Source organism: Gopherus flavomarginatus, chromosome 5 (assembly GCF_025201925.1).
Source record: "Gopherus flavomarginatus isolate rGopFla2 chromosome 5, rGopFla2.mat.asm, whole genome shotgun sequence".
NCBI lineage: Eukaryota > Metazoa > Chordata > Testudines > Testudinidae > Gopherus > Gopherus flavomarginatus.
In genome coordinates this window covers 12,346,016-12,364,467 of record NC_066621.1, presented here as the reverse complement: position 1 = coordinate 12,364,467, position 18,452 = coordinate 12,346,016, and the positions used below count along the sequence as shown (strand labels likewise).

Below are 18,452 nucleotides of genomic sequence, written 5' to 3'. Positions count from 1 at the left end.
AATGCTGCTGCGTAGCGCTGCAGTACCGCCTCTGTCAGCGGCATCCAGTACACACACGGTGACAGTGACAAAAGGCAAAACGGGCTCCATGGTTGCCATGCTATGGCGTCTGCCAGGGCAATCCAGGGGAAAAAGGTGCAAAATGATTGTCTGCCATTGCTTTCACGGAGGAAGGAATGAGTGATGACATTTACCCAGAATCACCCGCAACACTGTTTTTGCACCATCATGCATTGGGATCTCAACCCGGAATTCCAATGGGCGGGGGAGACTGCGGGAACTATGGGATAGCTACCCACAGTGCAACGCTCCAGAAATCAACGCTAGACTCAGTACATGGATGTACACCATCGAATTATTGTGCTTTGTGTGGCTGCGTGCACTCGACTTTATACAATCTGTTTTACAAAACCGGTTTATGTAAAATCGGAATAATCCTGTAGTGTAGACATACCCAGAGAGACTAAGGGCTTGTCTGTGCTTACATTTTATAGCGCATTAACTTGCTGGCTCAGAGGTGTGAAAAATCATCCCCCTGAGTGCAGCAAGTCTGAGCGCTTTAAAGAGCTGGTGTGGACAGGCTCCGAGCGCTGGGAGCAAATTCCCGTGGCAGCGCTTTGAAGTTTCCAGTGTAGACATACCCTAAAACCTTGTCTGCACTTAAAAGTTTTGCTGTTTTCACTGTGCCAGCATAATTAGAGCAGCCACTCTCACTGTTTTCCCACATCTTCTTGTCAACTGCTGCAAATGGACCATTTTGATTACTACTACAAAAAGTTTTTTTTTCTCCTGCTGGTAATAGCTCACCTTAACTGATCACTCTTGTTAGAGTGTGTACGGTAACACCCATTGTTTCATGTTCTCTGTGCGTATATATCTTCCTACTGTATTTTCCACTACATGCATCTGATGAAGTGGGCTGTAGCCCACGAAAGCTTATGCTCAAATAAATTTGTTAGTCTCTAAGGTGCCACAAGTACTCCTGTTCTTTTTGCGGATACAGACTAACATGGCTGCTACTCTGAAAAGCGTAGACCCAGTTATACTAGTATACAAGTGCTTATGCCCACAGAGTTTTTTCTGGTTTGGCTACGTGAAATAAGCTTTACTAGTATTAAGCATCTTATACCAATAGAATTGCATCTACTCTAAGGCTTTTACGGGTATAACTATGCTAGTGAGAAAAAAAATGTAAACACCTCACACACACCCGGCAACATGTTGGTAGACTGTCCCAAGGTCACAGTGGAAGTCTGTGGCAGAGCAGAGAACACTGGCCCAACCTGGTGGTTGGGATACTAGCCTACATCCCAGCCTACAAACAACAGGTTGGGTCAGTATTCAGGTAGGAGTATGCAGGTGGTGCCGTTCATTGGTTAGGTACTGCTCCCCCCCGCCCATGTCCTGACTGAACATCGCCATGGCCCAGGGTGATGCTAGAGCGTGTCGTGCAGCTGGAGGTGCAGCCTTTCTGATGTTCAGTAAATCAAGATGCTGACTATCTGGGGGCCATTGAAGATTGCATGGCCTTTCTGCAGGAGACTCATGCGCCCAAGTTTGGAAGTTTCATCACTGATCTCAGTAGGATTTGAATGAAGCCCTTTTACTGGATTCAGACAACAACTCAAACACCATGGCAACAGGTGCCAGCAGAAAACTTTGAGATAGAATAGTGCAGCTTAGGCATCCCTCTCTCCCTTATGTCTTCCCTCATTTCCATCCTCTTCTTCCCATCTCCCCCCTACCTTCTTCTGGAGGGAAGATCTTCCAAGATAAAACAGGGAGGGATGTAAGGAGGCACCACACAGAGACTAATCAGCAGCCCCAGCACCTTTAATTTATTACTGCATGAGAGGCTTGTTGAGAACAAAGCCGGCAGTTCGGAAGATCGTTCCTTTAAAAGATTTTTTATTTGAAAAGCTGTCAGCTCGCACCTTGTCACATCCCTACTCGCAGGAGAGGAACTTAATAATGTGTCACCTCATGCAAATGAGCTCCTAATTAATTAACTACTATTCTTCCGGGGATGGATTCATTAGAATCAAATTTGGACAGATGGGTTGGTTAGGTTAAGGTTGTATTGTGTTCTACTTTAAATCATCTGGCTTTGGAGTCTGAGCACTGGAGGTGGCCTCAACGGGCAAAGCACACGATTCTTACAAAGTTCTTGCTTATCACCAGCTTCTTGTGGAAGGAATGTCAGTTCTATGGATACATCTTTTTTTCCTCCAGACTCGTATCTCCACAGATGACCCTCCGCCTGTTGAAGGATTTCACTCATTACAGACTCCAGGTTATCTACGTTCCACACAAATCTGTTGTTAAAAAGGATTTACTTTAGAAATAAAGAACTGGGGAACTGAGTCATAGATTTTTAAGACCAGAAGGAAGTTTTAGATCATCTAGTCTGACCTCCTGCATAACACAGGCCATAGGATTTGACTCAGTTATGTTGAGCTCACTAATCTGTTTGGCTAACGCACCTTTCAGTCAGGCAAACCATCTTGATTTGGAGACATCAAGAAGTGGAGAATCCATCCATTCCCTTGTTTGTTTGTTCCAATAGTTAATCACTGAGAGTATGGAGATAGCTCTTTTCCCTCAAGGCACTTTTCATGTCCCCAATGTTTTGTATGTTTCCTGCATGAATAATATGTGGACGCCACTTCTTCTGGGTCTCTGTAAAGCACTAGGACCCAAATTTGGGCTGGACTGGGTTGATAAAGAAATCTCAAAACCTAAAACGTTCATAAACAATCTGCTCTTAACATGTGATGAAATGGAAGGGTCATAACTAAAGCTGCCTCAGAAAACTGAAACTTTTCAACAAGATTTCCTTTAACTTTTTTGGTTTTCTAAACAGAAAAACTGAATTTTCCATGAAAAATTCCATTAAACTCAAAATTTAGACATTTTTAACCAGCCCTTGATTCAGAAAACTGAATTTTCCATGAAAAATTCCATTAAACTCAAAATTTAGACATTTTTAACTAGCCCTTGATATGACCCCATGAGGTGAATCATCTTGGACAGAGGCAGAGTAGGCCAAACAATGGAGGGGAAATTGTTCTCCACCCTCCTTTGTTTTTTTAATTGTGAGAGTATCAATGAAAATTTTCAAAGAAATTTCAAGAGTCAGAAGTTTTCCACCAGCCCTCCACACAAACGCTTTTTGCTGCCACCTCTTTCCCCATGTCTGGCACTTAGGGCTGGTCTACACTACGGGGGGAAATCGATCTTAGATACACAACTTCAGCTACGTGAATAACGTAGCTGAAGTCAAATATCTAAGATCGGATTACTCACCCGTCCTCACCGAGCGGGATCGATGTCCGCGGCTCCCCCTGTCGATTCCGCAACTCCGTTGGGGTTGGTGAAGTTCCGGAATCGATATAAACACGCTCAGGGATCGATATATCGCATCTAGATGAGACGCGATATATCGATCCCCGAGCAATTGATTTTAACCCGCCGATACGGCGGGTAGTATAGACGTAGCCTTACACAGGGCAACAAAGGGTTAGTATGAAGCACTGCAGAGATCTGACCAGCTGCATGCCATGTCCCCATTTTGCTGACAATCTTAAGAGAAAGGCCAATCCAAATTCCCCTTTCACCTGTCCAGAGAAGTCCTCATAGAACTGCTGGGTTTATCAGGCCCTAAGTTGTTCAAAGTCAATGCAAGTCTTTCAACAGACTTTAGATCAGGCCCATAAGTCAGGGGGAGAGGTGGGCATGGCTCCTCAATTCCTATAACAACCACTCCTCCCCTCCAAAGTCCCTTTGGAGCACTTATTGTGAGGAAGGAACATTACCCGGCCGCTGCCTGCCTGGCACAATTTCTGCAGGTATAGGACTTGGGCTCCAGGGCCGTCAATCTGACATCTTTCACCAGTATCAAAGTCCCTTATAAGTTACCCCACTGAAGATGCAACCACTTGAGAGCATCCAGTATATTACTCACTGAGAGAGGCAACAGCTCAGGGCATGTCTGCTGAGCATTAAGAACCAACCTGCCCCAAATCTGTTCCTTAATAGAGACCCCGAAGGTGCATTGACTTCCTTTTTCTTTTGTTAAACATTAAGCGCCTTTTCCCCCTCCGCCTTCTATTATTATTTTTAGAGAGATGGCCCTGCGCTTCTCTGGGGAATAGGAATCATTAAGTGGACAGCACTTGGCTGCACGCAGGCTTTACATTTTGGCACTGAGCAAGGGAAACCATCAAACAGACTAAGAACTGGTCTCAGAGAGAAGGGAATCGGATAGGTGTTCCTATAGCATCAGCACCACACGCTGACCTTTTCTGTAATTCTCTCTCCTCGCCTCCGTTGCTCTTTCCTTGACCCATCTCTGCTGCTCGTGCTTAGTGATGCCCTTACCTGACTCCTTCCACTTGGAGTTGAAGTGTAAATGAAAATACAGCTATGCTAAGAGGAGGACGTAGCTGCCACAGCACAAGCTATTTCTTTTAAACACCCTGTGTCCTGTCAGTGAGACACAAACAAAGGCTGCTCGTGTGCAATGTAAGCCCTGACATTTGCCTAGCAAAATCCTGGTGAGAATGGACAGCTCTCCATGCAACCCTCTCACCCCAGACGTGCCGAACTCCTGAGTCACATGCTGGCTTGTTTCCTTATTTCCACCCCACACCCCCCTTCTCCCCTTTGCCTTCGCCTCAAGGCTGCTGGGAGTTGGCAGGCATCCACTCGGAACTCATGAACTCTCCAAGGACAAACAGGAGCCATCACGCCTCGTTCTGCTTGATGCCCACAACTTGCAATTAAAGATGAAGATGTTTTGGGTCGTGCAGGTGGATTTCTTTTTTGGTTTGGTTTGGTTTGTTTCTGGAAGCCAGGCAGCACACACATGTGCTGAGCCTAGGTACAAGGGTTACCGTTCAGGTGCATTCCAAGTAAACTTGTTCAGAGTAACTGAATGAAATAATCACAGCTGACAGACAGGCACCAGAAGAGGCAGATACAATGAACATGCACCCGCAGACACACACATTCCCCAACAGATAACAGTGATTAGGTTCTGCCAGCTGCCCGGAGGAACTGCAGGCACAGGAAGAGTTGGCAAGGGAGCGGGGGTCAGATCAGATGTCTTCGTAGCTGGTGCTATTGCAATGCATCATGGAAAGGAGATGATTTCCATGGGACTTGCAGCCAGGGATGCCAGGGGCAGGTCCGAGCTATACAGTTCAAGCTTTTCAAACGCTTTGTTTAAAAGAAAAAAAAAAAGTGTATGCAAGAACTCTGGCTGCCAGTCCTGCAGCGCTGTGTGTGTTCAGGGGAGGGCCAGCCTCAACTTTCACTACCATGACAATGTGACTCAGTCCTCACTGGAAGGGGTCTCCTCTAGGGTGAGAGAGGGAAGCCAGTCAGTCAGACACCAGGACCCATTCGACACCCATTTACTGGGAACGGGACTGAGATCACAAGCAATTAAGATCGATGCTTCCTAAACTTTGCTTTGGAGACTCAACATAAAGCCTTTTCCTGTGCACTTCAACTAACTACCTGCCCTCTCCCCCCCGCCCCTGTTTCTGTCAATGATGGGTATGTACAACGAGATAGTCATTTTTGCTATGTCAGCATTTGCACGCAGGACTGATAGCCAAGGCCTCCCCCTCACAATCCTTGCTCTGCTTGTTAACATGCCACAATGTGATCTTGCTGGGGGAATTCAGAGGTGCAGGGCACTTGCTTGCCTAGATTCTGCAATACACACTGAACTGCCAATAAGGGATTTGTTCCAGAGTCACCTCAAAAAACGTAATACCCAGCTCTGATATAACACTTTTCATCACTAGATCTGAAAGCACTTTACAAAGGATTATTGGAATCATTATCCCTGTTTTACATATGGAAAAACTGAGGCACGAGGAAATTACTTACCCAAGATCAAGCAGAGATTAACATTTTCAACCTGCTTTACAGGGGAAAGAGGGGCTGTCGTGCTTAACCTTTATAAAGTGCTTTTTGATTCCTGGATGGAAGGTGCAATAGGGGAGCAAAGAGTTGGTATTATTCATGGCTATGATATGTAAGGAGACCAAGTGTCATGCTTAAACAGGTTGTCACATCCCATTTGTGGCTCTTCACTGGAAAATCCCCAAATAAAGCCCTATCCCTGTTATCCATTCACACTTCACCTGTGCCCAGCTAGCTGAACAATCTTCTGATATTCGGTGTCAAGATCTCTCTCCCTACATACAGTCTTATGGCAATAAATTTCACAGATGAGCGGATGGTCTGCTGGTCTTGGGTGACCGTGTAACATGGAATAAAAAGCCACTCACAAGGCTATTTAATGTTAGGTTACGTTGGAGCCAGTAGCAGCTGGCAATCCCTCCCAGAGGAAGAACCAAATGACTGTCCTGGACTGTCACATGATTAGCAAAGTCCCTCCATTTCTCACATGCCAGCATTCCTAGCTGCTCAGCCAGGAGTCAGAAAAAGTTCCTGGGGGAATACACTTCCCCTGCTTCTTGAAATGGAGCTTCTAAAATGCAGACTTTTAGAGGACATTGGACCACATCCTGGAGAATACGCTGCAGGGTACACTGTTGCATGAGGCCCCAGGGCATAATGATGGATCAGGCAGTGCTGTTAATTCTAGTGGTCACAATATTTGGATCTTTTTCTTCAAGTCCAAGCTCCAGGAGTCATGCTATTAAGAGAGAATCTCTTCTTTTGAAAAATACAAAAGAAGTTTCTAACTCTCATAGTTCCAAAGAACAGCTTGAAAATGTGACCCCTCAGGTTCAAAGTTCTAAAGGCAAATAATAAAACCCTCTCTCTCTCTCTAATGACATTGGCTTATCATATACTGAGGGGTGACTCGTGGTTTCTGAATGCCAGTAGTTGGCAATACAGATCGGGTGATGTAGCAGGCCTGCCCTGCATACGAGAGAGGAACACCGAACTGTGGTGGGAGAATCAATAGTTCTAACCTTTGCTGGGCCACACGATGTTAGTCTGTTACAGAGACAGGCTGTTCAGCTCACGCTGTAGAATCTTATGCCTCCAGCTTTTGGAGGTTGCCACTTCAATCCCGTGTGTTGGCCAAGATGGCTGCTGTCACACAGGCTAAATCCACTGAGAGCTGCAAGTAACCAGGAAGCTAACAGAGTTGTGTGTGTTCATGACAGGATCTCTCTCTCTCTCTCTGGATGAAGTGGATCCACAGAAAGCAAAAGTCAGAAATCCCAGAGACAGTCTGTGGGTGGCAAAGCTGCTTCTACTGATCTTGAGTTTTACTGAAGTTTTGTTAAGTGAGGTCCTTGAAGGACAAGATGCAATCATAGCCACACTGGTCTCCAGAGAGTCCAGGGCAGGAGTGGTGCAACCCAGCAGCACAGAGCTCTGAGAGTATGTGTCAGCAGTCTAGTAACCAAGCTCCCTGCTGTCTCTCCCCATCCCCTGTGCACAGACCTATACTGGAGCTCAGCTCATCTTTATTTAATAACCCAACAGGGGATACATGACGTACCAAGGTTGCTCCTGCTCATAAGCAGATATCTGGGATCCAGACCAAGTCTGAGTTAACCAGGACAGGCAGAATTCAGAACTGACACACACAATGAGCACTTGAGCTTTAACGCTCCTCACAGGAAGTTTGTTTATTTCAGACCCAATCCTGGAAGAGTTAAAGCTTCCTGGTGGGAAAGCTCTGAAATATGAAGAGAGATTCAGCTCCCATTGACTGGACCAGTTCATATCCTGCGTTCTTAAGTGCAGTTACAGCAACTGAATCCCTCAGCTGTCAGTGACTGGCAGCCCCAGTTAAGTTCATGCTCCCAGTATGCTTGGTTCTGGGCAAACACAGAGAAAGAGTCCCTGCCCCAGTGAGCTTCTCTTGAAACTCAGAATTGGGGGAGATCACAGCTGTGTCCAGTCTCAGTCTCTCTCTCTCTCTCTCTCTCCAATATCTGCATCTTAATCTGCTGTAGGGGGTTAAAGCTTGCTCCTGCCTCTATGAGCCCCCCAGGTACAGTATTAAACCCTTTCCCAGCTTTAGTGCTCGTCACCGAGTAAGGCAGATCAAATAACACTGGATAGTCTGTGCATGCAACACACAGCGTGACCAAGATTCTGGACTAGAGTCCCCTTGATGGATCATGGAGCTGAGTTTACACAGTGGTTGTAGCCTTCCATTCCTGCCCACAGGGGAGTCAGTTGACTGAGGCAAAACAGAATTGGGTCTATATGAAATGGATGAGAATCAGGGCAGGGAGAGGGTGCAAAGAACGAGGCTAGTGGACTGGCTCTTTTCTGCTCCGGTGGCCAGGTCGCAGATGCCCAGGACAGAATTCAGGTTCAAGTTCAGGAAAACTAATGAGATTAAACATGATCACTACTCTGTTCATAACCTCCAGGGCAGTGACCCAGGGCGACTAAGCTTCACTTTGGATGACACCATAATCACTATCCAGGAATCACTCTTAGCACTCAACCAGCACCACAATCTTCTAGTAACTTGGCCAGTGCTGTGGCACTGTTTATACTGACGCTTTACAGCACTGTATCTTGCAGCACTCGGGGGTGTTTTTTTTCACACCCCAGAGCAAGAAAGTTGCAGTGCTGTAAAGTGCCAGTGTAGCCATGGCCTAAGAGGCATTATAAACTGCTAATAAATACCACCTAACAACTTTTCATCATGACCTCCATTTAACAGATGGGGAAACTGAGGAATGGGGAAGGGGCATGACTTACTCAAGGTCACCCAGCAGGCCAGTGGCAGAGCCAGGAATAGAACCCAGGTCTCCTGTGTCTCAGCCCAGTGCTCTATTCACTCCTAGGACCCACCCGAAAAGCAGGGAACACAACGTCTCACTATGTAAAGATGCAGAGTGAGATTTTCCCTGGTGCTCAGCGTTAGTGGGAATGTTATTGGCGAGGACAATGGGAACAGTTAGGCTAACATGGGATACATTTTTACCCACAGTTTCTCCAGGTACGGAAGGCAACACATGCTGTGAGACGAGAGGGAAGAGTTCTATACCAGGTGTGTGAGAAGCCTCCCTAGAAGAGAGTTGGCTCCTCTTTCCCCGTGCTCTAAAGTGCCTGCATGCAAACATCCAGCCAGCTGCGCTAATCCTTCCCCCTGCCCATGGCCCAGAATCAACATCACTGCACACATTCCAGCAAGGGTCCACGGGTGGGAGGGACAAAGCTACACCACATTACTGCTTTCACTGCCATAATTGACCTGTAGATAAATACAAGGCTTCCGCCTTAATCCCCCTGCAGCCTCATGAACATCAGCCCCGCTAAATGTTTCATGTAATTAAAAGAAAAACCCTAATCCAGTGTAATTAGCTCCCTGATTGCCAACATGCGGCAGAAAACCACTGTTTGAACAGCAATTCAGGTCTAGCTGGTTAGGCAAATACAGTGTGTGTGGTTCAGTAATTTAACACTGAGACAATCCCCTCCCCATTGTCCTTGTAGGCTTGTTTTTCTAACCAGCACTAAATGGTTTCATGATTGTAAAAGGCCCAACAGCCCTGGATCTGCTGCCCCACTTGTTTCCTCAGGAGAAGGGATACTCATCAGATTCCTGTAGGGTTAGCAGGAGAGCTGGCAGAATAATTTCTAGAGCAATATTGGTTGCTAATTTTGACACGCCCCTGGCTCCATCTGTATCCTAAACTGCAAATCATCAGATTACTTGAGCCAGTGTTTTCACACTTCACTGCCTAAATTTCAACTCTTAAATCCATATTTAGACCTCCCAAGAAAAGTGTCTCGATTCTGAGAAGTGCCGAGCACCTGTAACTCCCACAGAAAGCAATGGGAGCTGCAGGTGCTCAGACTTCTCAGGTCAATTCAATTCAGAGGCTGAGATATGGATTTAGGAGCCTAACTTTAGGCAGCCAAGTGTGAAAATGTTGGGTTAAGAGAAGTGAATCTCTTGGACCAAAAAAGAGCCTTTATAGCCTTTTCGTGATTTGTTACTTTGTCCATCGTATTCATTCTTGCAAAATTTAAAGGGTGCCAGATTAATGTTGGGCTGGGCAGCGTGGATCAGCTGGGGGCACAAGTGAGGGTTGAAGGGTTATATAACAATGGTGAGCTGGCTGTATCCTTCATCTCCCCATCTCGAACCTCTTTAATGTCTGGGGCTTCCCTGAAGCAGAGCTTTTGAAAAGGAAATATTTTTTGGAGGCATTAGCTGGGCCATTTAAACAGACTGTCAACCTTCACTCTCTTTGTATTGAAGTTTTTTGATTGGGAATAAAATGTTATTCTCATCTCTCCTTATCAGGGTTAATATCCATTTTGAGACCAGATCCCCAAGCTTAGAAGACCACAAAATAGCTAATCCACTTTCTGTAGAAAGGAAGTTGAAGTCCATGTTAACAGCTCCAAGCTTTGCTCTTACATACTCTGAGCTAACCTCTGAGGAATATTCGTTCACATGCTCTGGGATGTGAGACCTAAACAGATCTGTTTTCAAACCTCTCACTCTTATTCTACCTATTCTGACAGTGGACTCTCTCTGGTAGGCAGGTCAAAAGGTTAATAGAATGAATGGGTGAAAACGGGTTCTGCCTGGAGAGATCCATGTTTGGGTTTAAGATTAACATTCTCAGCATCACCCTCCTTCTGTTCATCACATGAGAGTTCTATAAACACACCAGCAGCTAGAGTCTCTCTTCTGTTAAAGGCTGGGATATTTGTTTATACAAAAATACAATGGTAATTTCTCAACCTGAAAGCTCCAGTTAAAGAGAAGCCCTTGAGGAGAGCAAGCACGGAGGCTTGTTTGCATTGCAGAAATTAAGCCAATTCCTCCTCTCCCATCCATCCCAAGTTGAATTTTTCACACAGGAAGGCACTGCAGACAAAGTATTGATTGCAACCAGAGCCTCCTGGTTTGATGGCAAAACATCACTAAGAACTCGTGCGTCTGATATGTAACAATTTGCTGCTGTGCCATAATTCCCCTCCCAAGACAACAGTGCTTTAAAAGAGTCAAATATGTCTCAGAGGAGCATCAACCTATTCAGCTAGTGAATCCATGAGTTCCATGTTCTCTCTTCCCTAGCATCCCCTGCACGCTGATGCAGACAGCACCACTGGCACTCGACTGCCATGTACATGGGAATATAAAAATCGCCAAACTGGATTAGAACCATGGTCCATCTAGTCCAGCACCAGATGTTTCAGAAGAAAATACAAGAACCCTGCATGCACCACTCCCATGCCCTCTTATTGCAGATCAGGGGATACAACAGCTGGTAGGGCTGGTGGGAAAAGGAAGGTTTGCTCCAGGATCCAGAGACTTTCCAAAGATATCACAGACAAAGATCTATGGTTAGACTGGAAACACCAATCCGTGCTGGGGAATGGGTTAGTAGGAGAATAGCAAAAACAAGGTATGAGCTGACTCAGAACTTTGGTCCAAACTCAAAACTGTTTATTTGGGGTTTTTTTGTTTTGTTTTGCCTTTTTTTTAAGAGAGAGAGAGAGAGAGAGAGAGAGAGAGAGAAAGTTTGTGTGTGTGTGTGTGTGTGTGTGTGTGTGTGTGTGTGTGTGTGTGTGTGTGTGTGTGTGTGTGTGTGTGTGTGTGTGTGTGTGTGGAGGGGGAAATCACTTGATTTTTTTTTCTGCTACACCTTCCTCTTCTTCCATTTTCACAGCTGCCTCTGCACTTCTGCATCCTGCCTGGATTTGCCAAAACGCTGTAAGAAACAACTGTTTGAGAGTATTTCTAGCCTGACTGGAAGCAGAAAGGTAGCAGAAATCTCACATGAAAACCTGTCCGTGTGTGGGAATTTGCAGAGCTGAAGAGAGCTGGATACTGTTTGGACAAACTTCTGCTCCATTTAAGTCAAACTGCTTGACATTTGACTGGCACCAGTTGTGGACATACCAAGTGCCTCTTCAGAGCACTTGGTGCAGGACAGCAGATGAAATCTCAGGGCTGGTCTACACTATGGGGGAAAATCGATCTCAGATACGCAACTTCAGCTACGTGAATAACGTAGCTGAAGTCGAAGTATCTAAGATCGAATTACTCACCGTCCTCACGGCACGGGATCGATGTCCGCGGCTCCCCATATCGACTCCGCAACTCCGTTCGGGTTGGTGGAGTTCTGGAATCGATATAAGCGCATTTGGGGATCGATATATCGCATCTAGATGAGACACGATGTATTGATCCCCGAGCAATCGATTGCTACCCGCCGATACGGCGGGTAGTGAAGATGTAGCCTAAGTGGGATTAGACACCAGGAAAAACACCTTTCCTTGTCAGGAGGTCAGCTCACTCCCTTTTACTGCTGTCCTCAGTGAGTTGGAAGGGATTCTCATAAGCTTCTGGCTGACTTTGAAGGTTTTCTTGGAATCCTTCCCCTACATCTCTTACAGAGCTTCTCTCTCTCCTCCCAACAGAAGCTGGTCCAATAAAAGATATTACTGCACCCACCTTGTGTCTCTAACATCCTGGGATGACAACTACAGCTACACTGCATACAGAGCACAGGTGACATTTCAGAAGCCATCACTAAGGGCTGGTAGCAGAACCCATTTTAAAACTGGAACGAGTGTCTATTCATTTCTGAGCTGACCTGCTGTCTGAAGTCCAGGATAGCTCAATGCGTAGTTAACCCCTTGAGTTCCAGTGCATGGTGCACTAGCCAGCAGAGGTTCTCCAGATTTCAGAGACATGCAGATATATGAACCATGGACCATACAGCAGCTCTGTAGGATGAAAAGTATGAGTCCTTGGTATGTAGCCAGTTCCTAGGGCCTCCGTTTTCTCTGACTTCTAGTTAACTAAACTAATTCAGGGCAGATCTTTCCACTTGCATAAATTTGTGAAAACAGAATACATGGAGAGGGCACCCTCAGACTGCTTCCTAGGCACCTCTGGCATTTCAGGCACAAACTGCATACAGAAAGAGTCCGTTTCCACACAGCCTGAACTGAGTTTGGTAAATCTCACCCCTTTCTTCTCACAGCTCCTGCACTAAGCAAAACACAGTGACGGGGTCTCGTTTGCTAATGAATTCCAGACGGGATATCAAATTTACACATTGTGGTAGAAGTGGTCTGAGGGACAGTGTTTCATTTTTCTGTCTCATTACAGTTATTCCAGCTTCTATTTGGTTTCAGAGAAAATCACTCCTGCCAGAAAACCCACCATGGAATGCTAATGAAACACGAGTCTGCCTCTCCACTAGTCTGTAGTTTCCTTTCCTGAGATCCTGCACTAAGTCCCCTCCCCATCTCCCATGTCTTTAGAAAGTGACATTTCTAAGGGTACGTCCAGACTACCCGCCGTATCAGCGGGTTAAAATCGATTGCTCGGGGATCGATATATCGCTTCTAATCTAGACGCGATAAATCGATCCCCGAGCGTGCTTATATCGATTCCGGAACTCCATCAACCCCAACGGAGTTCAGGAATCGACACGGAGAGCCACGAACATCGATCCCACGCCGTCTGGACGGGTGAGTACTCCGATCTTAGATATTCGACTTTAGCTACGTTATTCACGTAGCTGAAGTTGCGTATCTAAGATCGATTCCCCCCCCGCTAGTCTGGACCAGCCCTAAGGGAGTAGCTTCCAAATGAGAAGAGCTTAGCATGGCTCCCTTCTGTGCATCCGAGGTCAGTTACCTTTTGGTTACCTTGCGCTAGGAAGGTCTCAGTGGTAGAAGCAGTGAGAATCTTAATTCCTAGTCCACTTGCCAGATGGCGAGGAATCGGAGAGATTCTGCTTGCAGGCTATGACCATTTCAGCATGTTGTGCTACCAGTTGGCAGGTGATAAAGCAGCACTCAGATCAGTTCAATAATTTTTCAGCAGCCTTTTAAACATACAGAGGATGGTGGAGGTGTTACAAAACACAACTGGGAGTTGATTTAGGTGCTTGATTTATGAGCCAAGTAAAACTGTATCTAAAGTCAAGTCCTAGGGATGGTAAAACAACAGATTGCGTCTGCCTTTCAAATCGCACTTCAAATGCCTCAAGGTTAGTGATGGCCACACAACTGTCTTGATATGTGACTGTTTAAATATTAAGTGAAGTAGTGATTCTAGGGAAGGTAAAATATAAATGGGAGTGCTACATACTTATCACTTCTCTGCCTGGATTCCAAGCTCCATCAGCCACTGCTGGTCTCTGAGGAGCAGCAGTAGGGTCATGAGTTCAGCGGGGCGGGAAATGGTTTTCCCATCTTGCGAATGTTTTTGACATTTTAGAAATGTTCCTGTCCCACACTGGGACTCAACTGGGACCTTTCAACACGTTTCATGAAAAACCAGAGATTCATCCCAGAACAGCCAAGAGGTCTGGGAGCTCACCAGGTTCTGGCGGAGCAGGTCCTTGACTATTCTTGGTTTGACTATTCACAGCATCTCTCGCTACACCTATATCCTGGACCCAAGAAACCATTGCAATTAAAGTTTCATCAGAACCAACCATTTCCCACAAAAAGGTGGGATTTTAATAATCTGACAAAAACCCATTTTGTTGAAAAATTCCAGATGAAACAACGTTTAGCAGGAGAACTCCTGACCAGTTCTAGTCATGAGATTCTCAGCTAAAAAGGCCTGATTTAAAAATCCACTGCAGACCATCGGAGTCTTTCCATTGACATCAGTGGGCTTTGGATCAGGGCCATCAGGAGATTTAAAGCTGGGCCAGGGCGAAGCAATTTTTTTGAGGGGCTGGGGAGGGAACAGAGCCTTAAATCTTCACCTCTGTTGAACTTAAATTTAAACTCCTGAAGTGTGGACACATCACTTGCAAGCCACTGGACTCTGAGGTCAACTCCTCAGAGATACTAGCTTCTCTCCCCACCACCCCTCCACCCCCAAATTTGAAGCTCAAAGGATACTAGAGTTTATTTTCATTTTTCCCTCTGAAGAATGAGAGCAAAGGCTGTGCCTTAGAAGTTCTTAAAGCTTTAAGAAAGAGAGCTACAGCTTTAGCCCAAAATCTAATACAGCCAGAATTGTTATGAAAAAAGTACCATATGGATAGATTTTCCAAAGAACTTAGCACCCATAATTGGGCCAGACTGTCACAATAGCCCAGTACATTGGGTGCTTTCAAAAATCTGTTCCCACATGTGGGGAAGGATTATCAACTGTTAGCATACAAATAATTGCTACCCACTCACTTCCCTGATACCTCACAGCTCCACCCCATCATAGTGAGTGGTACTTTTCATTTTATTTATTTTACGGATGATGGTCTTACCGGATGCTGCTCCCAACATACCCATAGGGCTGGAGCAGCCATGAATATCAAGTCCCACACCGCCACTCCAACCTCAGCTTTCTTAGCTCTTCCTAATGGAGGGAGCACATTGCGCAAAGGCATTGCTAGCTGCTAAGAGGCAGCATTGGATTGTGCCAGTTTTGACAGAGCTGCCAAGCTGCCATCCTGTCCCCAGTGCAGAGGGAGTTTAGGGAGGGCAGGACATGGTCCACACTTGAATTAGGTTAGGAATCTGGGGTTAACCTCTGCACTCTCAAAAGTGTGTTGTGGGACTGCTAGTGATCACAGAGCTCACGATGACGTTGGTTTAATGTCTCATCTGACAGATATCAGATCCCTTCACAAGATGCTGGGGGACTGGCACAGTACCACATCCCTCCCCCCACCCTCCCAATCACCGAAACTACCTCCCTGCAGCACACTGAGTCTTCCTTGGCAGTTTCACATCCTCTTACTGACCTGATCCTACCCTACTAATTCATCGCTACTCGTTTGCTATTCTCTTTCTGGACCCAGTTACATTTAGATGTTCTTGCCATTGGCAGCAGAGCATCTCCACAACCTCACCACCCTAGGAGAGGAAGAATCACCAGAATTCTCTCTGCAGCTGCTGTGTCCATATTTTGCAGTCTGAATCCCTGAATTCTGGGGTTTATCATTAGTTCAAAGAGATAATCTCCATCCACTCCATGTCTCCCCTTCAGCATCTTTGCAAACTTCATTCATATCCTCTCTTAATCTCCTTTCCTCTTGAACGTTAGCTGAAGGAGCCAGTCTGCAACATCCCAGCCAACCTCTTTGCAGTTAGTGGGACTCTGCTATTTGCTGTTAATGGTCAGGAGAGCAGGACTGTTTTGTGCCTCTCCCTACCAGCTTTTCCCTCCTATCACACCAACATAAAAAAGCCCATATCTGCATAATGTAATTTGCTAATGAATTGCAGGCCTGACATTTTGTTGCAGTGTCATATTTTATTACTCATGTCGTGGTTTGCATTCAGCTTCAGAGAACTCTCTGGGAGACTAAAACCACAGGACTGCCACTTTGCCAGTCTCAGATTCCTAGGACTGGTCATTTGAATGAACCAAGGAGCCCATTCTCTCTCTCTCTATTTCTGTTCATTTAAAGAGCTGGTTGCACAGAACGGCACTCGGTATTTAGATTAGTCTGTGGCAGAGCCAAGAACGGAACCCAGTTTTTGAGTCCCACTCCAATGCCTTAACCACAGCGTGAACTTGCCTCAAAGAGCTCTTCCCCTCAGACTCTTTCTGCTACGAAAGTTTTCGGGAAAGCGCCACTTGAGACTGTTCTCCTATAGTCTTCTAACCACTACAGCCAATTACAAACAGGAGTAAGTTGTTGTGAGGCTACGTCTACACTAATGAAACAATTCCAACATCGCTATGTTGCTGTAGCTATGCCAACAGAGCCCTGTAGGGTAGCTGCAGCGGATAGAAGGAGTTTTTCAGTCGGGGTGAGAACACCACCTCTCTGAACGCTAGCAACGTTGGCAGAAGCCCTGTTCTCTGTCAACATTGCTGCGCCTACATTTGAGGTTTTGCCAACACAGCTATTGTCAGTTGGGGATTGGGTTTTTCATGCTACTGACCATCATAGCTATGCCAATAAAACATTTCAATCTAGACCAAGCCTGAGTGTGTCTATCTTACATATAACAACAGTCCTATGCCCTGGCTCTCTGTTCATCTCTTCGGTCGCTCTCTGCCTTTAGCCAATACTCCGTTACTACTACCCTGAGGGGCAAGCCAGAACACTGAAAAAATGAAAACCAGAAGCACACAGTACCCATCCGCTTTAGTGTCTCACTCCCCTGGTTTTCTCCATGTCAAAGCTCCCTCCTTGGGCTGTGTTATTCACTCCATCTGCAGTTAATTCCAGACAAGCAAAATACAAACAAGAGCCTCAGCTTCCTGAGGCCTCCCTTTCCAAATCAAAGTCTCAGCCAACTCCAGCTAGCAGCAAAGGAACGTAAGCTGCCTCCTGCTCTCCAGTGCCTTTGGAAGCCAACCAGCCAGCATGGGAGCCTCACTTACGTCTTGCTCTTTTCTCCCGAGGAGTCAGCACTTCCATTAGAACAATAGGCTCTGCCTGGTGGATGGCAGCTTCTTTGTTCAGATATGTGGATCAGCGTTGCCTGTGGACTCGGCTTGGCCCCAGCCGTTCTGTGCGACACGTGGTTCCCATGGGAACAACAGCAAAGGAGGAGATGGATCAATTTTGGGATAAAAACACCTGGTCGAACCATTCCATGTCCCCTCATATCACTATCTACAAGTGGTCTCTGCCCATGATGATGTCCATTGGCCACCGTGGCACTGGTGTTGCAATGATTGCAGGAGTCTCTCTCTTTGGCCTGGCTGCTTTGATTCTCCCAGAACAGTTCCCCATTACCTGGCATTTGTGAAATCGCTTAGCCTGTGGCCTGCTCTTATCTACTCTGCTAAGTTTGCTTTGGCTTTCCCCCTCACCTACCACACCTGGAACGGAATCCGACACCTTATGTGGGACATGGGAAAAGGATTTAAGATTCCCAGAGTCTACCAGTCTGGAGTCCTGGTCCTGACGCTGCTTTCCTCTGCTGGACTCGCAGCCATGTGAAGGCAACTCCCTCCTTAAGCCCTCCCTTCTCCTACAAGGATTTGATTCATCTGGTGATCTGGTCCAGACAGAGCTCAGTGTGTGTGTATAGGGGGAGGGCAGAAGGGACTAGAGACTCCTAGATAACTAAATTGTTGGGGAAAGACGGTGCTTTCCCTTCTTTGTAAAAAAAAAAAAAACACAAAAAAAACAAAAAACCACAGCTGACCCTTTATGCCACAATCAGAGTAGCAGGAGGTAGGTCCCTTGCCAACCTTCGTTCTAGTCTGACAGCTGCATGTTTTGCTTTGCGAAACAGGGTCTGAATGAGCTCCAGGCCCACAAAGCCTCTATAAGCTCCAAAGGGCATCTATACCCCATTACATTCAGGGGCGGCTCCAGGCACCAGCACGCCAAGCCAAGCACGCCAAGCACGTGCCTGGGGTGGCAAGCCACAGAGGGCGCTCTGCTGGTTGCTGCGAGGGTGGCAGGCAGGTTACCTTCGGCGGCTTGCCTGCGGAGGGTCTGCTGGTCCCGCGGCTTCGGTGGACCTCCTGCAGGTATGCCTCCGAATCCACAGGACTGGGGACCTCCCACAGGCAAGCT

General features: G+C 46.4%; 1 protein-coding gene and 1 pseudogene across 2 annotated transcripts in view; one reads left to right on the top strand and one right to left on the bottom strand.

The window, feature by feature from the left end:
• Positions 1-18,452, bottom strand: part of PLXNA2 (plexin A2) — a 322,697-nt gene that overhangs the window by 197,556 nt on the left and 106,689 nt on the right. The gene's annotated exons all lie outside the window — the stretch shown is intronic.
• LOC127052944 (succinate dehydrogenase cytochrome b560 subunit, mitochondrial-like) lies at positions 17,365-18,030 on the top strand (annotated as a pseudogene).